This window comes from Pseudophryne corroboree, unplaced genomic scaffold (genome assembly GCF_028390025.1).
Source record: "Pseudophryne corroboree isolate aPseCor3 unplaced genomic scaffold, aPseCor3.hap2 scaffold_982, whole genome shotgun sequence".
Lineage (NCBI taxonomy): Eukaryota > Metazoa > Chordata > Amphibia > Anura > Myobatrachidae > Pseudophryne > Pseudophryne corroboree.
The window spans coordinates 89,161-110,473 of NW_026970562.1; the positions used below are offsets into that span (position 1 = coordinate 89,161).

Below are 21,313 nucleotides of genomic sequence, written 5' to 3' on the forward strand. Positions count from 1 at the left end.
TGTGAGCGTCTGCATCGCTGGTGACCTCCTCGTGGTCTCGAGCGTAAGCTACGCCATAGCGAATCATTCCCCTAGACATAGCCAATAACGTGTCCTGTGATCACTGGGCCGCGAGCGAACGTGACGCTTGAGCGTCTCGCCTACGGCTGAGCGATCGCTACGTCAATAGCGTACCATTACGGTACTTCTTAAGTAAACAGCGTACAGTGTTCTTAGCTTCATAAAGGGTTGTTTATACGACAAGGAATTTAGCATTGTCAATTGGGGGCTCGTCCGGGCACTGGATTAATGGCAAACGTAGCTCCAGTAGTTGTGCAAGTAAAAGATGGTAGGATAGCTCCAAAAATCCCACAGTATCCTCTGAAGCCAGAGGTGGAGTTAGGAGTTTTTCCCGTAATAGAGCGCTTGCTACAACAGGGCATTCTAGTAAGAACGTCCAGCACAGCAAATAGTCCCATCTTCCCTGTTAAAAAGAGTGGGGGGAGGGGTTACAGGCTAGTGCAGGATCTAAGGGGGATTAACAAAATAGTTGAGAGTCAGTTCCCCGTAGTGCCTAATCCAGCTGTCATCCTAATGCAAATTCCTCCCACTGCCAAATTTTTCACTGTTATTGACCTCTGCTCCGCTTTCTTTTCGGTACCTCTGCACCCTGACAGCCAATATTTGTTTGCATTCACATACAGAGGAGTCCAATACACGTGGACTCGGTTACCCCAAGGTTTCATAGACAGTCCAAGTATATTTTCTCAGGCTTTGCATGATTGTTTACAGTCTTTCCAACCAGACAGTGGATCAGTATTGATACAGTATGTGGACGATTTATTACTGTGTTCAGATTCACTGGAAGCATCTCTGAAGGATACGAAACAGCTCCTGTTTCATCTTTCAGACACAGGTCACAAGGTTTCCAAAGACAAGTTGCAATTATGCCAAGCTAAGGTAAAATATTTGGGACACTGTCTAACACAAGGACTGAGACACCTGACCGCTGATAGAATCCAAGCCATTAGAGACATGACACTGCCACAAACCCAGCAACAGATCAGGACGTTTTTAGGAATGTGTGGGTATTGCCGTAATTGGATCCCAGGGTTTTCCATATTGGCGCTACCTTTGCAGGAAATGGTCTCTTCAAACAAACCTGATCGGATTTCGCATACAGACGAATCTGAAACAGCATTTGAGAGACTCAAACAGTGCCTAACGCAGGCACCAGCACTAGGTATGCCAGACTATGGGAAACCCTTTGAACTATACGGAACAGAAAGTGCTGGGTGCGCAGCAGGTGTACTAACACAAAAACACGGTGATGCCAGCAGGCCAATTGCATACTACAGCGCTCAGCTAGACACGGTAGCGCGATCCCTCCCCACATGCTTGCGTAGCGTTGCGGCGATAGCATTGCTAGTGACAAAAAGCGAAGATGTCGTGCTAGGCCACAATCTCACAATCCATACACCGCATGCGGTATCTGCCTTATTGAATTCTGCCCAAACCAGACACGTCTCATCAGCAAGGTTTACAAGATGGGAATTGGCATTAATGGCCCCAGTAAACATCACCATAAGGAGATGCAGTGCATTAAATCCTGCAACATTTCTCCCAGGTGTGCCTGGTCAGGCACAAAGGGTGGAAGGTGAGAGTGGTGGGGAAGGAGGATTTAATGCAAAGGAAGATACACATGATTGTATGGAATATTTGACCCAAAATTTTACCGCAAGGCCTGACATCAGTGACAATCCACTAGAAGATGCAGAACTCACGTTCTACACGGACGGTAGTTGTCACAGACAGTCAGACTCGGGAGACTTGTGTACTGGATACGCAGTCGTAGATGACCAAGACACCATAGAAGCGGAACCGCTAGGCCCACCTCACTCAGCCCAGGTTGCTGAACTGGTCGCCCTAACCAGAGCATGTGAATTGGCTAAGGGTAAGTCTGCCAATATCTACACCGATTCTAGATACGCCTTCGGGGTAGTCCATGATTTCGGAGCCCTATGGCGGCTCAGAAATTTCATGACGGCGGCTGGTACACCGATAGCGCATGCAGCTTATATAAAAAGGCTTCTAACAGCGATACAGGAACCCGACAGAGTGGCTGTTATCAAATGTAAAGCACATACATATAGCCAAGACCCAGTGTCACTTGGTAACAGCCGAGCAGACGAAGCCGCAAAGCTTGCAGCTGCTACCCCCACACGGACAGACACCACACAGTTGATGGTATTTAATACCATCAACACACAGAAGTTGTGTGAGATGCAGAATTTGTGTTCCACACAGGAAAGAGCAGTCTGGAAGGCAAAGGGATATGGCCAGGAGTCCTCAGGGCTCTGGACGGATGGACATGGTAAACCAGTGGCCCCCAGGGCATACCTTCCATGTCTGGCTGAAGCAGCTCACGGGCTGACTCATCTAGGCAAGGAGGGGATGTGCAAATTGGTAAGAGCATACTGGTGCGCCCCAGGATTCTCCTCTCATGCGGGTAAAAGAGCAATGTCATGCCTTACCTGTCTGAGAAAGAATATTGGAAAAGCAATACCTACAGAACCATCCCATATCCCACCTGCCGGCGGCCCTTTCCAAGTAATACAAATTGACTTCATTCAATTACCCCCATGTAGAAATTTGAAATATGTACTTGTCTGTATAGATGTTTTCTCGAATTGGGTCGAAGCTTTTCCAGCAGCTACAAATACCGCTATGTTTACAGCTAAGAAAATTGTGCAGGAATTTGTATGTAGATATGGTATCCCTAGAATCATTGAAAGTGATAGGGGTACCCATTTTACAGGTGATGTCTTTCAAGGAATGTGTAAGTTGATGGGAATTGATAGCAAGCTGCACACTCCGTACCGTCCACAGGCGAGTGCGAAGGTCGAAAGAGTGAACAGCACTATTAAAAATAAATTGAGTAAAGTAATGGCAGAGACAGGATTGACGTGGCCAGAAGCTTTACCCATTGTTTTGTATAGCATCAGAACCACTCCCAGGTCCCCTCTTAATCTGTCTCCTTTTGAAATCTTGTTTGGTCGACAACCGCATGTCATGATTAACCCTCAGGATGATTTGAAATGTAACAATGAAGTAACTGTAAAATACTTGATTAACATGAGTAAACAGTTGAGGAATCAAAATGATAATCTGAAGTTGGTGATTCCTGATTTACCAGGTAGTAATTGTCATGACATTGAACCTGGGGATTATGTAATGATACGAAATTTTCTACGCTCAGGTTGTCTTATTGATAGATGGGAAGGACCATACCAGGTCTTATTGACTAGCACCACAGCATTGAAGGTTGCTGAGAGAGAGACTTGGGTCCATTCATCCCACTGCAAGAAGGTTGCTGATCTCGAGAAGTCCCGTGATAAGGAACAGACGGTAGAGGTTGTATCACTGGAGTGTCTGTTCCAGGAGGACTGAGGCGGCACCTGAGCCTTGAAGATCGAAAGCAGCTGTCGACTCCCCTCTCCCCTTTATTGTTTTTCTCCACTTCCCAGCCCCTCTCCCTTAAAATTTCTTTTTCCCCCTTCTCATTCTTCTCTATTTTCTCCTCAAAGATGGACTTGCCCCAAGAGACTGTGATCCGGATTTTGATGTTAACCATGATGTTGACCAGAGCAGTCTGTTCCGGCGAGAGTACCATAGAGGTCGAGAGAGGTTCTGGAATGGGTTCCGATTATGATGATGGAGGCGTAGTTTTCCAAGATCAACCAAACCAACAAGCAAAGGCGAGTATCAGAAAACGATCCGATAGAAGAAATTGTGATGGATTGTTAGCTGAAGAAAATTGTATCTGTAGGCTCTGTGATAATCTGGTTGAAGATGGATGCATAAAGAAATGCCAATCTAGTTTTAATATCCATATGGACCGGCATCCATTGAGTGACTATCACTCTCTAGTGGGTAACGTGTTAAACCAAACAGATTGTTGGGTATGCTCTCAAGTACCTCAGGGTCACAGTAAATCAGGGCTAGTACCATTTCCTTTAACGTTAGGGGAGGTACTTGAGCTAAGTGGTGGGAGACCGGTGGACCGGAGGTTTAACATCTCCAGCCCTCCTAGTTTGAAGCTCCACCAATACCATGTGGATAGGTCCCTCTTATGTTTTAACATCTCCAATCCCAGAAAACCGGGAAATTGGGAAGTGTCATGGAGCAACCTTACCATGACCTTTTCACACAGAGCAGATAGAATGCCTACAGATACAGAGTTCGTACGCCACATAGCCAGTAGAGGAAAATCTTTCCGGTATCGATATACCTTAGGAAATAGGATTACTAGAGTTGGAGAGGTATCACCAGGATACTGTGCACATATCGTACAAACCGATACGTGCATTAGGCAGATGGAAGAATTAGGGTCAGGAGATTTCACCTGGAAGGTTTGTAACATGGTCATGTCCTTCTCCGTCCCATATGTTCTCCCCGATGATGCATATTTCATATGCGGGAGAAAGGCGTACAAGTGGCTTGCCCCAAACTCTGAAGGATTGTGTTATATTGGAAAAGTATTGCCTGAAGTGATGACTGTTACACATGACAAAATGAAGGACATACACCGTGGTGCCCAAGCTCCTTATACTCACACTCATTACGAGCACCGAGTTAAAAGACAACTGTCAGAAAGGTTAGAGCATCCGGCCTCTGATCTTATCCATGAATCCACCGGGATTCAGGTTCTGGTAGCGCTACATTTCACTCGTACCGCTCGAGGAGTGATGAATTATAGATACATTTCCGCACTCGCCAATTTGTTAGATAATATCACTGAAATGTATGATGACACGTTTAGATACACTGGAAGAGAACTTCAAGCTTACAAAACAGAACTAGTTCAGCATAGGATGGTTCTTAATTATCTTACAGCAGTAACAGGCGGATATTGTGTTACATTGGCAACACAGTACGGCATAAAGTGTTGCACGTATATCACAAATAGCACCGAGGATCCGGTAGAGGTCATAGACCAAAAGATGGACGATATTCTGCAATTAAAGTGGGAATTTCGTCGAAAACACAATCTCACCCTTGCTGCTGTAGGTAATGAGCTGACTGGTTGGGTGTCATGGTTGAACCCGCGAAATTGGTTCTCCGGTTTGGGAGACTGGGCTCAAGGAGTCATAATGGATGTTGGAAAGTTTCTACTATGTATCTTGGGTGTTGTTATATCGATTGGATTGATATTTAGATGCGGGCAGGCTTTAATGAGGTGCAAACAAAGTACAAAAGTGATGAGCTTGAGGAGTGAGGAAACCGTAATTAACCTGGATTTGATTTATGACCCAATGATAGAAACCAGAATGTGATGAAAATGCGATTATACGGTCCGTTTCTTTCACCTGTTTTTCTGCTTTTCTCCAAGATACAAAGACCCCCTTGGACGAGGAAGTTGACGAGACGCTATACAGACAACAGACAAGCACCAAAGAAGAAGATTTGACAACTTTAAATATGGACACTTGATGAACTTTGCCATGGATCCCCAGTTTCCCTAGTATTTTTAAACTCACGCTAGCCCAACATTTTTTGTAAATCTGATGGCTCAGACAAAGCTATTTGCTCATGCCCAAGGAGCAATACAGCGCAAAGAAGACGACTCTCAACAGATACCGAACACAACTTCAACAACAGATGTACATTTCCCTGACATAGAATATCATTGCATTTTTCGTAAGTGTTCTTTATCTTCATCTCTACAACCCCCAGGTAACGACACACATAGACGATAGGGAATACAGGCACAGATAGCAGCAACCACATACCTCCCCCATTCATGTATCATCAACTAAAATGTGCATCCCCATTTTGTTACAACCACAGCCGAAATGAGCTCGGTAGAGTTTGACAGCCCATCCACAGACCTGTACCACAGGACAAGAAGGAATTCAAATGTATACTTCGCAATACCTCGAAGCTTGATCTACCACACGTACGGCACGATGATACATGACCCTCCAAACATGGACTCATACACACATGCTTCTACTTTCTCACTAGGTCATACCCTCTTCACACCTACTCCACTCTTCTCCCCTACCCAACCATGGAAATCAATTAACCCCTGACTTACATTTTTCTCCTTAAATGTTTTGTGGCAGTTATTGTTGACTGCCAAAGGGTGGACTGTCAAAGTCAGAAAAATGTCTCAATGCACGTTGCCATATTTGCACCGCACACTGGTCCGCGCTGCGCGTGCGTACGCTCTCCCGTGGAGGCGCATACCCGCAATAGCGTACACTCGCAGGCGCGGTATGCGCATTTACGGTAGAGTTTACGTAGTCGTAGCGTGCGACTCATTCGTTACATATTTTCACAATTAATGTAGTTTATAGATCATGGTCCCTTTGATAGATTCTGAAAGTTTGGTTAAAATACAATGTCCCAGAGCTGAGGAATCCCTCTTTATATCGTACGAAGGGTCTAACAGGAATCATACAGCAGTGTTTGGTACCCATCGGAAGAGTATTTAATTAGCAATATTCCGGTGTTGGTTTGGAGCGTATTAATCGCTCGTGCGAATAGTTATGGACATAAGAAGTTTATGTCCATTTCTATTATTTACTCATACTCAGGTATGCGGCGGGAAACCCAGTTTCCCACCCACCTGAGCTGTTGGAAATCGTCACAGCCCACCTGTATGAATCACCCTATGACCTTTTGTTATGATGCAGGGCCGAATTCCTTCGGCCAATGGACAATGGGATTGTAGGACCATGAGATTGCATTGTGTGTGGGGTATAAATAGGCAGGCCGATCACATCCAGCTCTCACTCTCTCATCAACGGTTATCTGCTGATAGCCGGGAGCTGGATATCGAGGCGCAGGCGATCATACCCTTTGTGCGTAAGTTTCTCTCCGTAATCATTGTCTTTCTGTGAGCCAATTTCTCTCTCTCTCTCTATCTCTCTCTCTCTTCTTTTCTCTTATATCTCTCATAGTATTATAGTATTGTACTGTATTGCATTTAGGTCAGTGTAGTATTGTCTTTTTGTATTTATTGTTTAGTTCTGTGGTTAGGAAGTCCTTGTTATATTGTAGTGTATCATTTGTACTGTTATCCCCTTTTACAAGTATATTAGATATAATACAGTTAATAGGCTTTGGAACCTAAACCAGTATCTGTGTATTTTCTATAGTGTTAAGTGTTCACTTGAGCGTCGGTGACGCTCAAGCAGCTTTGTAGTTAGTCAGGTTACACAAGGTTGCATTTACACCCTGTACTCACATTAAGGTATTCAGTGTATTTCATTGGTATAAGGTTTTAACATAAAGGTATAGTGTTGTGAGCGTCTGCATCGCTGGTGACCTCCTCGTGGTCTCGAGCGTAAGCTACGCCATAGCGAATCATTCCCCTAGACATAGCCAATAACGTGTCCTGTGATCACTGGGCCGCGAGCGAACGTGACGCTTGAGCGTCTCGCCTACGGCTGAGCGATCGCTACGTCAATAGCGTACCATTACGGTACTTCTTAAGTAAACAGCGTACAGTGTTCTTAGCTTCATAAAGGGTTGTTTATACGACAAGGAATTTAGCATTGTCACCTGGTTGCTGGGTCACTGCAGCGGAGGCTCCAGTTTCTTCCTAAGGTCAGTCACACACACACCGCCCTTCCGGATCACGAGGCCACTGATGAAGGGGAGCGTGGCCGTAGGGGGTGGACCGTGTGCGCACTGGCGTGGACACTGATTACTGGGCAGCCGCTCCACTAGCCACCAGGTACAGTTAAGGAGCACAGGTCTGGGAGTTTTACTCCTATATTAACCCAATTTTGTACTGCCCGCAGCGCATTGTGATAGGTAATAGGGCCTGATTCAGGTTGGAATGCAATCACAATAAGCGATCCAACTGCAAAAATTGCTAACAGCATACGCATGTGCCTGCATTTTCTGCGGCACCCCGCAGAGAATGCGATCGCCTCTGCCTGTCAATCGGGGCGGGGGGGGGAGAGGGGGGTCAGCAACACTCCATTTCCAAGTCAGGGATGGAGCGGTGCGGGGGCAAGGCTTCAAAATGGGGTCTGCAACGGAGGAGACACAGGGGGCGTGGTCACAGCGGCTGTATGACATCACATTCAGCCGCTGTGATCACAAAAATGGTGGCGGCTTCCTGCGCGCACATACAGTTTGCACCAGCAGGAGGCTACACCATTTTTTATGATCACGCTGAACTGCAGTGCGACTGCAATTACAGCATGGTCAAGAATGGAGGCGTCATGCTGGGTGGCCATGCCCTGTCACTGTGCAGGAGCCAGCACCGCACACACACTAGTCCCCGGGTGCAGCCCCCAACCCCCGGGACACCCGGAGCAACAAAATGTAGATTCAGGCCACCAGGCCACGCCCCTACCTATGAAACCATGCCTCCTTTTTACCATTGCGCTGCTTATCTGCGCGCACTGCATTACAATCTCCTTCGCCACCTCTCTGGGTGTCACCAGTGATAGTGACACCTCTGCCATGCTTGTAGCAGCTGGTCCTAAGATCTACGCCTCAAGCCCTGAGTGTTTGCCCTTGTGACTTGTTGATCATCATAGCGAAGCAGATGCTTACAGAAAACTGCAGGGGCTTAGATTGAAAATAAAAAAATTGATGGGTATAAGGTAGAGAGGAGCGGGTTCGGTTCTCCGAGAACCGAATTCCCGACGAACTCCATGTGGTTTACACTGGTCCGAGGCAGGCTCGGTTGTTCCCGCCTGACTCGGAAAACCTGAACAAGGGAAAATGTCATCATCCCGCTGTCGGATTCTCTCGAGATTCGGATTCCATATAAAGAGCTGCGCGTTGCCGCCATTTTTACTCGTGCATTGAAGAGAGAGCGGAGAGGACGTGGCTATGTTCTCTCAGTGGAAATCTCAATATCAGTGCTCAGTATCAGTGGTTACTTATTGCTGCTCAGTAATACTAGTAGTGTGTCTCTCCTGCTCAGTGTCAGTTCTCAGTAGTATCCTCATCAGTGCTCAGTATCACTGCTCATTGTCTTGTGCTGCATTGTGGTGCTCAGCATACTACAGTACATTACTAATAGTCCAGTGCTGCATCTTGCTGCTCAGTGTCAGTTCTAGTATCCTCATCAGTGCTCACTATCACTGCTCATTACATTGTGGTGTTCTGTATACTACAGTAACATAGTAATATAGTAACATATAGTAACATAGTTTTTGAGGTTGAATAGAGGCAAATTGCCCATCGTGTTCAACCTGTTTTAAGTTGTGATGATTCTACATACTTGCTGAATAATGTTTTATGACTAGTTAGCTACTATAACTCATGTTACCCCCGGATTAACCATGTTGATATTTTAAGTATTATAACCTTGGATAGCTTTTTCATTCAGAAATGTATCCATTCCTTTTTTAAATCCAATTACAGAGTCCGCCATTACCACCTTCCCTGGCAGGGAATTCCACATCCTGATTGCCCTAACAGTGAACATCATAATATCTCACCTGGCAGGTAAGTAGGAGTTGGGCTAGAGCTGTGGAGGATTGCTGCTCGGGCACCCCCTGTCAAGTGAAGGAGATCCAACTGAGGCAGCACAAGGGAACTCTCGAAAGAAGAACAAGGCTAGAGGAAGATCTGAGACAAAGAAATCTGACTTTTACCAGAGCTGACCAGAGGAAAGCACAAACGCAGTCCCCCACTACCACAAATAATGCAGTCGAGTTTCCCACATTTGGGGAAATCACAGGGGTCAGCATACCCAGAGTGCAATGAATGAACCTCACCCTGGGAGAACAATCTTCATGACCATGGTATCTCCTATGCAAAATAAGTATGATTTGGGATAGGGCTGGGGAGGGCCGCTGCTCAGGCACATCTCTGTCAAGTAAAGGAGATTCAACTGAGGCAACACAAGGGAACTCTCATCTGGGGACAACAACTGCAGGGAGAACACATATTTTCAGATGAACATGGGAGGGCAGAAGGCTGCCTAACACTGAAGCACCCCCAAACAACAAACCAAATGCAACTACTAGTGCAAGCATTCCTGGGGGAAGGCCTGCAGCAGATGGATTTGCATATGGTGATGTCATCCAAGCAGTGGGTCAAAGTTGGCTTCAACCCTCGTCTGCATATGAAAATAAAAAAGGGGTGTGCAGGGCATGGCGGCCTTTTGCGGCGCTTGGATGACCCCTAGTTTGCATTAAACACCTCCACCTTCCTTCGGTGTGGGGCTCATGTTGGCTATGCCCCAGCCCCTGAAGCATTCAAGCTGATTTCTTGCAGCAGCTGGGCACTGTAACAGCTCCAGAGCTGCTCTGAAAAGCAAGTAAAAGGGTGTGGGCCCTGCAGCACTACCTGTAGTTTGCATTGTGCGTTGGAAGGCACAAAGTAAGCAGACGGGAGAAGTCAGGATAGTGCACAAGGGCATAGAAGGGAGCGGCTCAAGAAAAGAGAAGTGGAAACAGACAGCAAACTAGGCTGGAGAGAGACCTGAGACAAAGAGATCTGAATTATACGAGAGCCGACCAGAGGAAACACAAATTATGTAATCAAGTGTCCCACATTTGGGGAAATCGTAGGAGCAGCACACCCAGAGTGCATTGGGTGAGCCTTGCCCTGGGAGAAGCACCTTCCTGATCATAGTATCTCACCTGGCAGGTAAGTAGGAGTTGGGCTAGAGCTGGGGAGGGTCGCTGTTCGGGCACCCCCCTGTCAAGTGAAGGAGATCCAACTGAGGCAGCACAAGGAAACTCTCGAAAAAAGAACAAGGCTAGAGGAAGATCTGAGACAAAGAAATCTGACTTTTACCAGAGCTGACCAGAGGAAAGCACAAACACAGTCCCCCACTACCACAAATAATGCAGTCGAGTTTCCCACATTTGGGGAAATGACAGGGGTCAGCATACCCAGAATGCAATGAATGAACCTCACCCTGGGAGAACAATCTTCATGACAATGGTATCTCCTATGCAAAATAAGTATGATTTGGGATAGGGCTGGGGAGGGCCGCTGCTCAGGCACATCTCTGTCAAGTAAAGGAGATTCAACTGAGGCAGCACAAGGGAACTCTCATCTGGGGACAACAACTGCAGGGAGAACACATATTTTCAGATGAACATGGGAGAGCAGAAGGCTGCCTAATACTGAAGCACCCCCAAACAACAAACCAAATTCAACAACTAGTACAAGCATTCCTGGGAAAAGGTCTGCAGAAGACGGATTTGCATACGGTGATGTCATCCAAGCAGTGGGCCAAAGTTGGCTGGAACCCTCATCTGCATATGAAAAGAGAAAAGGGGTATGCAGGGCATGGCGGCCTTTTGCGGCGCTTGGATGACCCTTAGTTCGCATTAAACACCTCCACCCTCCGTCGGTGTGGGGCTCATGTTGGCTATGCCCCAGCCCCTGAAGCATTCAAGCTGATTTCTTGCAGCAGCTGGGCACTGTAACAGCTCCAGAGCTGCTCTGTAAGGCAAGTAAAAGGGTGTTGGCCCTGCAGCACTACCTGTAGTTTGCATTGTGCGTTGGAAGGCACAAAGTAAGCAGACAGGAGAAGTCAGGAGAGTGCACAAGGGCAAGGGCAGGGGCTCAAGAAAAGAGAAGTGGAAACAGACAGCAAACTAGGCTGGAGAGAGACCTGAGACAAAGAGATCTGAATTATACGAGTAGCCGACCAGAGGAAACACAAATTATGTAGTCAAGTGTCCCACATTTGGGGAAATCGTAGGAGCAGCACACCCAGAGTGCAATGGGTGAGCCTTGCCCTGGGAGAAGCACCTTCCTGATCATAGTATCTCACCTGGCAGGTAAGTAGGAGTTGGGCTAGAGCTGGGGAGGGTCGCTGCTCGGGCACCCCCCTGTCAAGTGAAGGAAATCAAACTGAGGCAGCACAATGGAACTCTCGAAAGAAGAACAAGGCTAGAGGAAGATCTGAGACAAAGAAATCTGACTTTTACCAGAGCTGACCAGAGGAAAACACAAACACAGTCCCCCACTACCACAAATAATGCAGTTGAGTTTCCCACATTTGGGGAAATCACAGGGGTCAGCATACCCAGAATGCAATGAATGAACCTCACCCTGGGAGAACAATCTTTATGACCATGGTATCTCCTATGCAAAATAAGTATGATTTGGGATAGGGCTGGGGAGGGCCGCTGCTCAGGCACATCTCTGTCAAGTAAAGGAGATTCAACTGAGGCAGCACAAGGGAACTCTCATCTGGGGACAACAACTGCCGGGAGAACACATATTTTCAGATGAACATGGGAGGGCAGAAGGCTGCCTAATACTGAAGCACCCCCAAACAACAAACCAAATGCAACAACTAGTACAAGCATTCCTGGGGGAAGGTCTGCAGAAGACGGATTTGCATACAGTGATGTCATCCAAGCAGTGGGCCAAAGTTGGCTGGAACCCTCATCTGCATATGAAAAGAGAAAAGGGGTATGCAGGGCATGGCGGCCTTTTGCGGCGCTTGGATGACCCTTAGTTCGCATTAAACACCCCCACCCTACTTCGGTGTGGGGCTCATGTTGGCCATGCCCCAGCCCCTGAAGCATTCAAGCTGATTTCTTGCAGCAGCTTGGCACTGTAACAGCTCCAGAGCTGCTCTGTAAGGCAAGTAAAAGGGTGTGGGCCCTGCAGCACTACCTGTAGTTTGCATTGTGCATCGGAAGGCACAAAGTAAGCAGACAGGAGGAGAAGTCAGGATAGTGCACAAGGGTATAGAAGGGAGGGGCTCAAGAAAAAAGAAGTGGAAACAGACAGCAAACTAGGCTGGAGAGAGACCTGAGACAAAGAGATCTGAATTATATGAGAGCCGACTAGGGGAAACACAAATTATGCAATCAAGTTTCCCATATTTGGGGAAATCGCAGGGGCAGCACACCCAGAGTGCAATGGGTGAGCCTTGCCCTGGGAGAAGCAACTTCATGATCATAGTATCTCACCTGGCAGGTAAGTAGGAGTTGGGCTAGAGCTGGGGAGGGTCGCTGCTCGGGCACCCCCCTGTCAAGTGAAGGAGATCCAACTGAGGCAGCACAAGGGAACTCTTGAAAGAAGAACAAGGCTAGAGGAAGATCTGAGACAAAGAAATCTGACTTTTACCAGAGCTGACCAGAGGAAAGCACAAACACAGTCCCCCACTACCACAAATAATGCAGTTGAGTTTCCCACATTTGGGGAAATCACAGAGGTCAGCATACCCAGAACGCAATGAATGAACCTAACCCTGGGAGAACAATCTTCATGACCATGGTATCTCCTATGCAAAATAAGTATGATTTGGGATAGGGCTGGGGAGGGCCGCTGCTCAGGCACATCTCTGTCAAGTAAAGGAGATTCAACTGAGGCAGCACAAGGGAACTCTCATCTGGGGACAACAACTGCAGGGAGAACACATATTTTCAGATGAACATGGGAGGGCAGAAGGCTGCCTAATACTGAAGCACCCCCAAACAACAAACCAAATGCAACAACTAGTGCAAGCATTCCTGGGGGAAGGCCTGCCGCAGATGGATTTGCATATGGTGATGTCATCCAAGCAGTGGGTCAAAGTTGGCTTCAACCCTCGTCTGCATATGAAAAGAGAAAAGGGGCATGCAGGGCATGGCGGCCTTTTGCGGCGCTTGGCTGACCCCTAGTTTGCATTAAACACCTCCACCCTCCGTCGGTGTGGGGCTCATGTTGGCTATGCCCCAGCCCCTGAAGCATTCAAGCTGATTTCTTGCTGCAGCTGGGCACTGTAACAGCTCCAGAGCTGCTCTGTAAGGCAAGTAAAAGGGTGTGGGCCCTGCAGCACTACCTGTAGTTTGCATTGTGCGTTGGAAGGCACAAAGTAAGCAGACAGGAGAAGTCTGGAGAGTGCACAAGGGCATAGAAGGCAGCGGCTCAAGAAAAGAGAAGTGGAAACAGACAGCAAACTAGGCTGGAGAGAGACCTGAGACAAAGAGATCTGAATTATACGAGAGCCGACCAGGGGAAACACAAATTATGCAGTCAAGTTTCCCACAGGAGTATATAGGATATGACCCAGTGGTACCTGACGACATAGATACTAACAGCTATTTAATAACATTACGCTAGAAAGTGATTATTAGCAACATATATATCTATATAAACAACCCCGCCAGGGTTGTGCCTTCAAAAATAATCACACACGGACACGCTTTTTAAACCTTTTTTTCACATCTCTTTATTCTTCTTATGCACATGTATGTTAGTTCTGTGATTTTAACCTTTATGTTTCACTGCAGTTTGGGATAATAATATTAATATTTATCCAATTTTAATACATACTTAATAAAGGTTATATTTTATGATTCATTCATTCTGTCCAGTGCGTCAACAGTGCAGATTTCTTCTTGTTTTTTCTCCCAAATTCTATAACAATGACAGTAAATGTTGTTTCTTTTCAAACAGAACTTTCTTGACCATGCTTCTTGCTTGAAAGATCTGGGAGCACATGGAAAACAGTACAAACCATGCAGTATCACAAGAGCCTTTATTTGATATTTCATGAAGATAGAGCAGAATTGAGGACACGTCAACTATTTCTGCCGAAGGTGGTTCATCTTTCCACATGGTGCCTTTGGCCACTGACACCTTCGTTGAGTCAAAGTCTCTGGCTGTGGTCAGAACTTTGAAAATTTATGTCACCAGAACGGTTCAGATTAGGAAAACAGAGGCTCTGTTTGTCCTGTATGCTCCCAACAGGATTGGGTGTCCTGCTTCCATGTAGACAATTATGCGCTGGATCTGTGGTAAGATTCAGCATGCTCATTCCACGGCAGGATTGCCGTTACTGAATTAGGTGAAGACCCATTCTACTAGAAAGGTGGGTTCATCCTGGGCAGCTGGTCGGGGAGTCTCGGCATTGCAACTTTGCCGAGCAGCTATTTAGTAAACACTTTTGCTAAGTTTTACAAGTTTTAGAGTAAAGGAGATTCAACTGAGGCAGCACAAGGGAACTCTCATCTGGGGACAACAACTGCAGTGAGAACACATATTTTCAGATGAACATGGGAGGGCAGAAGGCTGCCTAATACTGAAGCACCCCCAAACAACAAACCAAATGCAACAACTAGTACAAGCATTCCTGGGGGAAGGTCTGCAGAAGACGGATATGCATATAGTGATGTCATCCAAGCAGTGGGCCAAAGTTGGCTGGAACCCTCATCTGCATATGAAAAGAGAAAAGGGGTATGCAGGGCATGGCGGCCTTTTGCGGCGCTTGGATGACCCTTAGTTCGCATTAAACACCCCCACCCTCCTTCGGTGTGGGGCTCATGTTGGCCATGCCCCAGCCCCTGAAGCATTCAAGCTGATTTCTTGCAGCAGCTTGGCACTGTAACAGCTCCAGAGCTGCTCTGTAAGGCAAGTAAAAGGGTGTGGGCCCTGCAGCACTACCTGTAGTTTGCATTGTGCATTGGAAGGCACAAAGTAAGCAGACAGGAGGAGAAGTCAGGATAGTCCACAAGGGTATAGAAGGGAGGGGCTCAAGAAAAAAGAAGTGGAAACAGACAGCAAACTAGGCTGGAGAGAGACCTGAGACAAAGAGATCTGAATTATATGAGAGCCGACCAGGGGAAACACAAATTATGCAGTCAAGTTTCCCACATTTGGGGAAATCGCAGGGGCAGCACACCCAGGTGAGATACTATAATCAGGAAGGTGCTTCTCCCAGGGCAAGGCTCACCCATTGCACACTGGGTGTGCTGCTCCTACGATTTCCCCAAATGTGGGACACTTGACTGCATAATTTGTGTTTCCTCTGGTCGGCTCTCGTATAATTCAGATCTCTTTGTCTCAGGTCTCTCTCCAGCCTAGTTTGCTCTCTGTTTCCACTTCTTTTTTCTTGAGCCCCTCCCTTCTATACCCTTGTGCACTATCCTGACTTCTCCTCCCGTCTGCTTACTTTGTGCCTTCCAATGCACAATGCAAACTACAGGTAGTGCTGCAGGGCCCACACCCTTTTACTTGCCTTACAGAGCAGCTCTGGAGCTGTTACAGTGCCCAGCTGCTGCAAGAAATCAGCTTGAATGCTTCATGGGATGGGGCATGGCCAACATGAGCCCCACACCAAAGGAGGGTGGGGGTGTTTAATGCGATCTAGGGGTCATCCAAGCACCGCAAAAGGCCGCCATGCCCTGCACGCCCCTTTTCTCTTTTCATATGCAGATGAGGGTTGAAGCCAACTTTGACCCACTGCTTGGATAACATCACCATATGCAAATCCATCTGCTGCAGGCCTTCCCCCAGGAATGCTTGCACTAGTTGTTGCATTTGGTTTGTTGTTTGGGGGTGCTTCAGTATTAGGCAGCCTTCTGCCCTCCCATGTTCATCTGAAAATATGTGTTCTCCCTGCAGTTGTTGTCCCCATATGAGAGTTCCCTTGTGCTGCCTCAGTTGAATCTCCTTTACTTGACAGAGATGTGCCTGAGCAGCGGCCCTCCCCAGCCCTATCCCAAATCATACTTATTTTGCATAGGAGACACCATGGTCATGAAAATTGTTCACCCAGGGTGAGGTTCATTCATTGCATTCTGGGTATGCTGACCCCTGTGATTTACCCAAATGTGGGAAACTCGCCTGCATTATTTGTGGTAGTTGGGGACTGTGTTTGTGTTTTCCGCTGGTCAGCTCTGGTAAAAGTCAGATTTCTTTGTCTCAGATCTTCCTCTAGCCTTGTTCTTCTTTCGAGAGTTCCATTGTGCTGCCTCAGTTGGATCTCCTTCACTTGACAGGGGGGTGCCCGAGCAGCGACCCTCCCCAGCTCTAGCCCAACTCCTACTTACCTGCCAGGTGAGATACTATGATCTTGAAGGTGCTTCTCCCAGGGCAAGGCTCAACCATTGCACTCTGGGTGTGCTGCCCCTGCGATTTCCCCAAATATGGGAAACTTGACTGCATAATTTGTGTTTCCCCTGGTCGGCTCTCGTATAATTCAGATCTCTTTGTCTCAGGTCTCTCTCCAGCCTAGTTTGCTGTCTGTTTCCACTTCTCTTTTCTTGAGCCGCTCCCTTCTATGCCCTTGCGCACTATCCTGACTTCTCCCGTCTGCTTACTTTGTGCCTTCCAACGCACAATGCGAACTACAGGTAGTGCTGCAGGGCCCACACCCTTTTATTTGCCTTACAGAGCAGCTCTGGAGCTGTTACAGTGCCCAGCTGCTGCAAGAAATCAGCTTGAATGCTTCAGGGGCTGGGGCATAGCCAACATGAGCCCCACACCGAAGGAAGGTGGAGGTGTTTAATGCGAACTAGGGGTCATCCAAGCGCCGCAAAAGGCCGCCATGCCCTGCATAACCCTTTTCTCTTTTCATATGCAGATGAGGGTTCCAGCCAACTTTGGCCCACTGCTTGGATGACATCACCGTATGCAAATTCGTCTCCTGCAGACCTTCCCCCAGGAATGCTTGTACTAGTTATTGCATATGGTTTGATATTTGATGGTGCTTCAGTATTAGGCAGCCTTCCGCCCTCCCATGTTCATCTGAAAAAATGTGGTCTCCCTGCAGTTGTTGTCCCCAGACGAGAGTTCCCTTGTGCTTCCTCAGTTGAATCTCCTTAACTTGACGGGGGAGGGGCTTGCCCGAGCAGCCACCCTCCCCAGCCCTATCCCAACTCATACTTATTTTGCATATGAGATCTCTATATCATGAAGATTGTTATCACAGGGTGAAGTTCATCCATTATATTTTAAAATAGGAAGGTTCAAATTACATATTTGAATTGCATCTATGTGCTGGATTCAAATGTCCCCCCCCCTTCCTTTCTCAATTGTGCCCGTCAGCAGCTATTCTAAGGTTGCTGCCAATGGGTGTGACACATTAATTTCTTCTGTGGGGTACACTGGACTCCACAAGGATTCACATTGGGGTGTAGAGTAGGATCTTGATCTGAGGCACCAACCGGCTCAAAGCTTTTGACTGTTCCCAAGATGCTCAGCGCATTCTCCTCTATAACCCCGCTTCCATGAACAGGGAGCTCAGTTTGTAGTTGGTGCCTTCAGTAGCAGGCCACTTAACAGGGGCCTGCCTCAGGAAGCCAATTCTTAGCTATTAATTTTGACAAGAAAATAAGAACTTTTTTTATGAGAATCTACAAGGGCTGCAGCAGGCTAGGTCTAATAGACATCTTTACTGCAGCTTCATCACTCCCAGCGGCGCTGTATACTCCCGTGCCCTGGTTGCTGGGTCACTGCAGCGGAGGCTCCGGTTTCTTCCTAAGGTCAGTCACACACGCACCGCCCTTCCGGATCACGAGGCCGCTGATGAAGGGGAGCGTGGCCGTAGGGGGTGGACCGTGTGCGCACTGGCGTGGACACTGATTACTGGGCAGCCGCTCCACGAGCCACCAGGTACAGTTAAGGAGCACAGGTCTGGGGTTTTTTCTCCCATATTAAACCAATTTTGTACTGCCCGCAGCGCATTGTGATAGGTAATAGGGCCTGATTCAGGTTGGATTGCAATCACAGTAAGCGATCCAACTGCAAAAATTGCTAAGAGCATACGCATGTGCCTGCATTTTCTGCGGCACCCCGCAGAGAATGCGATCGCCTCTGCCTGTCAATCGGGGCAGGGGGGGAGAGGGGGGTCAGCAACACTCCATTTCCAAGTCAGGGATGGAGCGGTGCGGGGGCAAGGCTTCAAAATGGGGTCTGCAACGGAGGAGACACAGGGGGCGTGGTCACAGCGGCTGTATGACATCACATTCAGCCGCTGTGATCACAAAAATGGTGGCGGCTTCCTGCGCGCACATACAGTCTGCACCAGCAGGAGGCTACACCATTTTTTATGATCACGCTGAACTGCAGTGCGACTGCAATTACAGATTGGTCAAGAAGGGAGGCGTCATGCTGGGTGGCCATGTCCTGTCACTGTGCAGGAGCCAGCACCGCTCACACACTAGTCCCAGGGTGCAGCCCCCAACCCCCGGGACACCCGGAGCAACAAAATGTAGATTCAGGCCACCAGGCCACGCCCCTACCTATGAAACCATGCCTCCTTTTTACCATTGCGCTGCTTATCTGCGCGCACTGCATTACAATCTCCTTCGCCACCTCTCTGGGTGTCACCAGTGATAGTGACACCTCTGCCATGCTTGTAGCAGCTGGTCCTAAGATCTACGCCTCAAGCCCTGAGTGTTTGCCCTTGTGACTTGTTGATCATCATAGCGAAGCAGATGCTTACAGAAAACTGCAGGGGCTTAGATTGAAAATAAAAAAATATATGGGTATAAGGTAGAGAGGAGCGGGTTCGGTTCTCCGAGAACCGAATTCCCCACGAACTCCACGTGGTTTACACTGGTCCGAGGCAGGCTCGGTTGTTCCCGCCTGACTCGTAAAACCTGAACAAGGGAAAATGTCATCATCCCGCTGTCGGATTCTCGCGAGATTCGGATTTCATATAAAGAGCTGCGCGTTGCCGCCATTTTTACTCGTGCATTGAAGAGGGAGCGGAGAGGACGTGGCTATGTTCTCTCAGTGGAAATCTCAATATCAGTGCTCAGTATCAGTGGTTACTTATTGCTGCTCAGTAATACTAGTAGTGTGTCTCTCCTGCTCAGTGTCAGTTCTCAGTAGTATCCTCATCAGTGCTCAGTATCACTGCTCATTGTCTTGTGCTGCATTGTGGTGCTCAGCATACTACAGTACATTACTAATAGTCCAGTGCTGCATCTTGCTGCTCAGTGTCAGTTCTAGTATCCTCATCAGTGCTCACTATCACTGCTCATTACATTGTGGTGTTCTGTATACTACAGTAACATAGTAATATAGTAACATATAGTAATATAGTTTTTGAGGTTGAAAAGAGGCAAATTGCCCATCGTGTTCAACCTGTTTTAAGTTGTGATGATTCTACATACTTGCTGAATAATGTTTTATGACTAGTTAACTACTACAACTCATGTTACCCCCGGATTAACCATGTTGATATTTTAAGTATTATAACCTTGGATAGCTTTTTCATTCAGAAATGTATCCATTCCTTTTTTAAATCCAATTACAGAGTCCGCCATTACCACCTTCCCTGGCAGGGAATTCCACATCCTGATTGCCCTAACAGTGAAGATCATAGTATCTCACCTGGCAGGTAAGTAGGAGTTGGGCTAGAGCTGTGGAGGATTGCTGCTTGGGCACCCCCTGTCAAGTGAAGGAGATCCAACTGAGGCAGCACAAGGGAACTCTCGAAAGAAGAACAAGGCTAGAGGAAGATCTGAGACAAAGAAATCTGACTTTTACCAGAGCTGACCAGAGGAAAGCACAAACACAGTCCCCCACTACCACAAATAATGCAGTCGAGTTTCCCACATTTGGGGAAATCACAGGGGTCAGCATACCCAGAATGCAATGAATGAACCTCACCCTGGGAGAACAATCTTCATGACCAAGGTATCTCCTATGCAAAATAAGTATGATTTGGGATAGGGCTGGGGAGGGCCGCTGCTCAGGCACATCTCTGTCAAGTAAAGGAGATTCAACTGAGGCAGCACAAGGGAACTCTCATCTGGGGACAACAACTGCAGGGAGAACACATATTTTCAGATGAACATGGGAGGGCAGAAGGCTGCCTAAAACTGAAGCACCCCCAAACAACGAACCAAATGCAACTACTAGTGCAAGCATTCCTGGGGGAAGGCCTGCAGCAGATGGATTTGCATATGGTGATGTCATCCAAGCAGTGGGTCAAAGTTGGCTTCAACCCTCGTCTGCATATGAAAAGAAAAAAGGGGTGTGCAGGGCATGGCGGCCTTTTGCGGCGCTTGGATGACCCCTAGTTCGCATTAAACACCTCCACCCTCCTTCGGTGTGGGGCTCATGTTGGCTATGCCCCAGCCCCTGAAGCATTCAAGCTGATTTCTTGCAGCAGCTGGGCACTGTAACAGCTCCAGAGCTGCTCTGTAAAGCAAGTAAAAGTTTGTGGGCCCTGCAGCACTACCTGTAGTTTGCATTGTGCGTTGGAAGGCACAAAGTAAGCAGATGGGAGAAGTCAGGATAGTGCACAAGGGTATAGAAGGGAGGGGCTCAAGAAAAAAGAAGTGGAAACAGACAGCAAACTAGGCTGGAGAGAGACCTGAGACAAAGAGATCTGAATTATATGAGAGCCGACCAGGGGAAACACAAATTATGCAGTCAAGTTTCCCACATTTGGGGAAATCGCAGGGGCAGAACAGCCAGAGTGCAATGGGTGAGCCTTGCCCTGGGAGAAGCATCTTCATGATCATAGTATCTCACCTGGCAGGTAAGTAGGAGTTGGGCTAGAGCTGGGGAGGGTCGCTGCTCGGGCACCCCCCTGTCAAGTGAAGGAGATCCAACTGAGGCAGCACAAGGGAACTCTCGAAAGAAGAACAAGGCT

The 21,313-nt window shown here is 47.6% G+C and overlaps 10 non-coding genes and 2 pseudogenes across 10 annotated transcripts; 3 read left to right on the forward strand and 9 right to left on the reverse strand.

Annotated features, from left to right (window-relative positions):
- Positions 1 to 9,621: 9,621 nt before the first annotated feature.
- Positions 9,622 to 9,785, reverse strand: LOC135048699 (U1 spliceosomal RNA). Its single transcript, XR_010240511.1, has one exon. It is a non-coding gene; the product is annotated as a U1 spliceosomal RNA (small nuclear RNA).
- A 671-nt stretch (positions 9,786 to 10,456) lies between these two features.
- On the reverse strand, positions 10,457 to 10,619 carry LOC135048767 (U1 spliceosomal RNA). Its single transcript, XR_010240567.1, has one exon. It is a non-coding gene; the product is annotated as a U1 spliceosomal RNA (small nuclear RNA).
- Positions 10,620 to 10,771: 152 nt separating this feature from the next.
- Positions 10,772 to 10,935, reverse strand: LOC135048861 (U1 spliceosomal RNA). Its single transcript, XR_010240657.1, has one exon. It is a non-coding gene; the product is annotated as a U1 spliceosomal RNA (small nuclear RNA).
- A 668-nt stretch (positions 10,936 to 11,603) lies between these two features.
- LOC135048748 (U1 spliceosomal RNA) lies at positions 11,604 to 11,767 on the reverse strand. The gene has a single exon (XR_010240551.1). It is a non-coding gene; the product is annotated as a U1 spliceosomal RNA (small nuclear RNA).
- A 152-nt stretch (positions 11,768 to 11,919) lies between these two features.
- Positions 11,920 to 12,083, reverse strand: LOC135048831 (U1 spliceosomal RNA). Its single transcript, XR_010240626.1, has one exon. It is a non-coding gene; the product is annotated as a U1 spliceosomal RNA (small nuclear RNA).
- Positions 12,084 to 12,785: 702 nt separating this feature from the next.
- Positions 12,786 to 12,920, reverse strand: LOC135048762 (U1 spliceosomal RNA; annotated as a pseudogene).
- Positions 12,921 to 13,072: 152 nt separating this feature from the next.
- Positions 13,073 to 13,236, reverse strand: LOC135048845 (U1 spliceosomal RNA). Its single transcript, XR_010240640.1, has one exon. It is a non-coding gene; the product is annotated as a U1 spliceosomal RNA (small nuclear RNA).
- Positions 13,237 to 15,597: 2,361 nt separating this feature from the next.
- On the forward strand, positions 15,598 to 15,753 carry LOC135048777 (U1 spliceosomal RNA). Its single transcript, XR_010240574.1, has one exon. It is a non-coding gene; the product is annotated as a U1 spliceosomal RNA (small nuclear RNA).
- Positions 15,754 to 16,427: 674 nt separating this feature from the next.
- LOC135048709 (U1 spliceosomal RNA) lies at positions 16,428 to 16,591 on the forward strand. Its single transcript, XR_010240520.1, has one exon. It is a non-coding gene; the product is annotated as a U1 spliceosomal RNA (small nuclear RNA).
- Positions 16,592 to 16,743: 152 nt separating this feature from the next.
- LOC135048757 (U1 spliceosomal RNA) lies at positions 16,744 to 16,906 on the forward strand. The gene has a single exon (XR_010240560.1). It is a non-coding gene; the product is annotated as a U1 spliceosomal RNA (small nuclear RNA).
- Positions 16,907 to 20,209: 3,303 nt separating this feature from the next.
- Positions 20,210 to 20,373, reverse strand: LOC135048834 (U1 spliceosomal RNA). The gene has a single exon (XR_010240629.1). It is a non-coding gene; the product is annotated as a U1 spliceosomal RNA (small nuclear RNA).
- A 692-nt stretch (positions 20,374 to 21,065) lies between these two features.
- Positions 21,066 to 21,207, reverse strand: LOC135048761 (U1 spliceosomal RNA; annotated as a pseudogene).
- Positions 21,208 to 21,313: the final 106 nt, after the last annotated feature.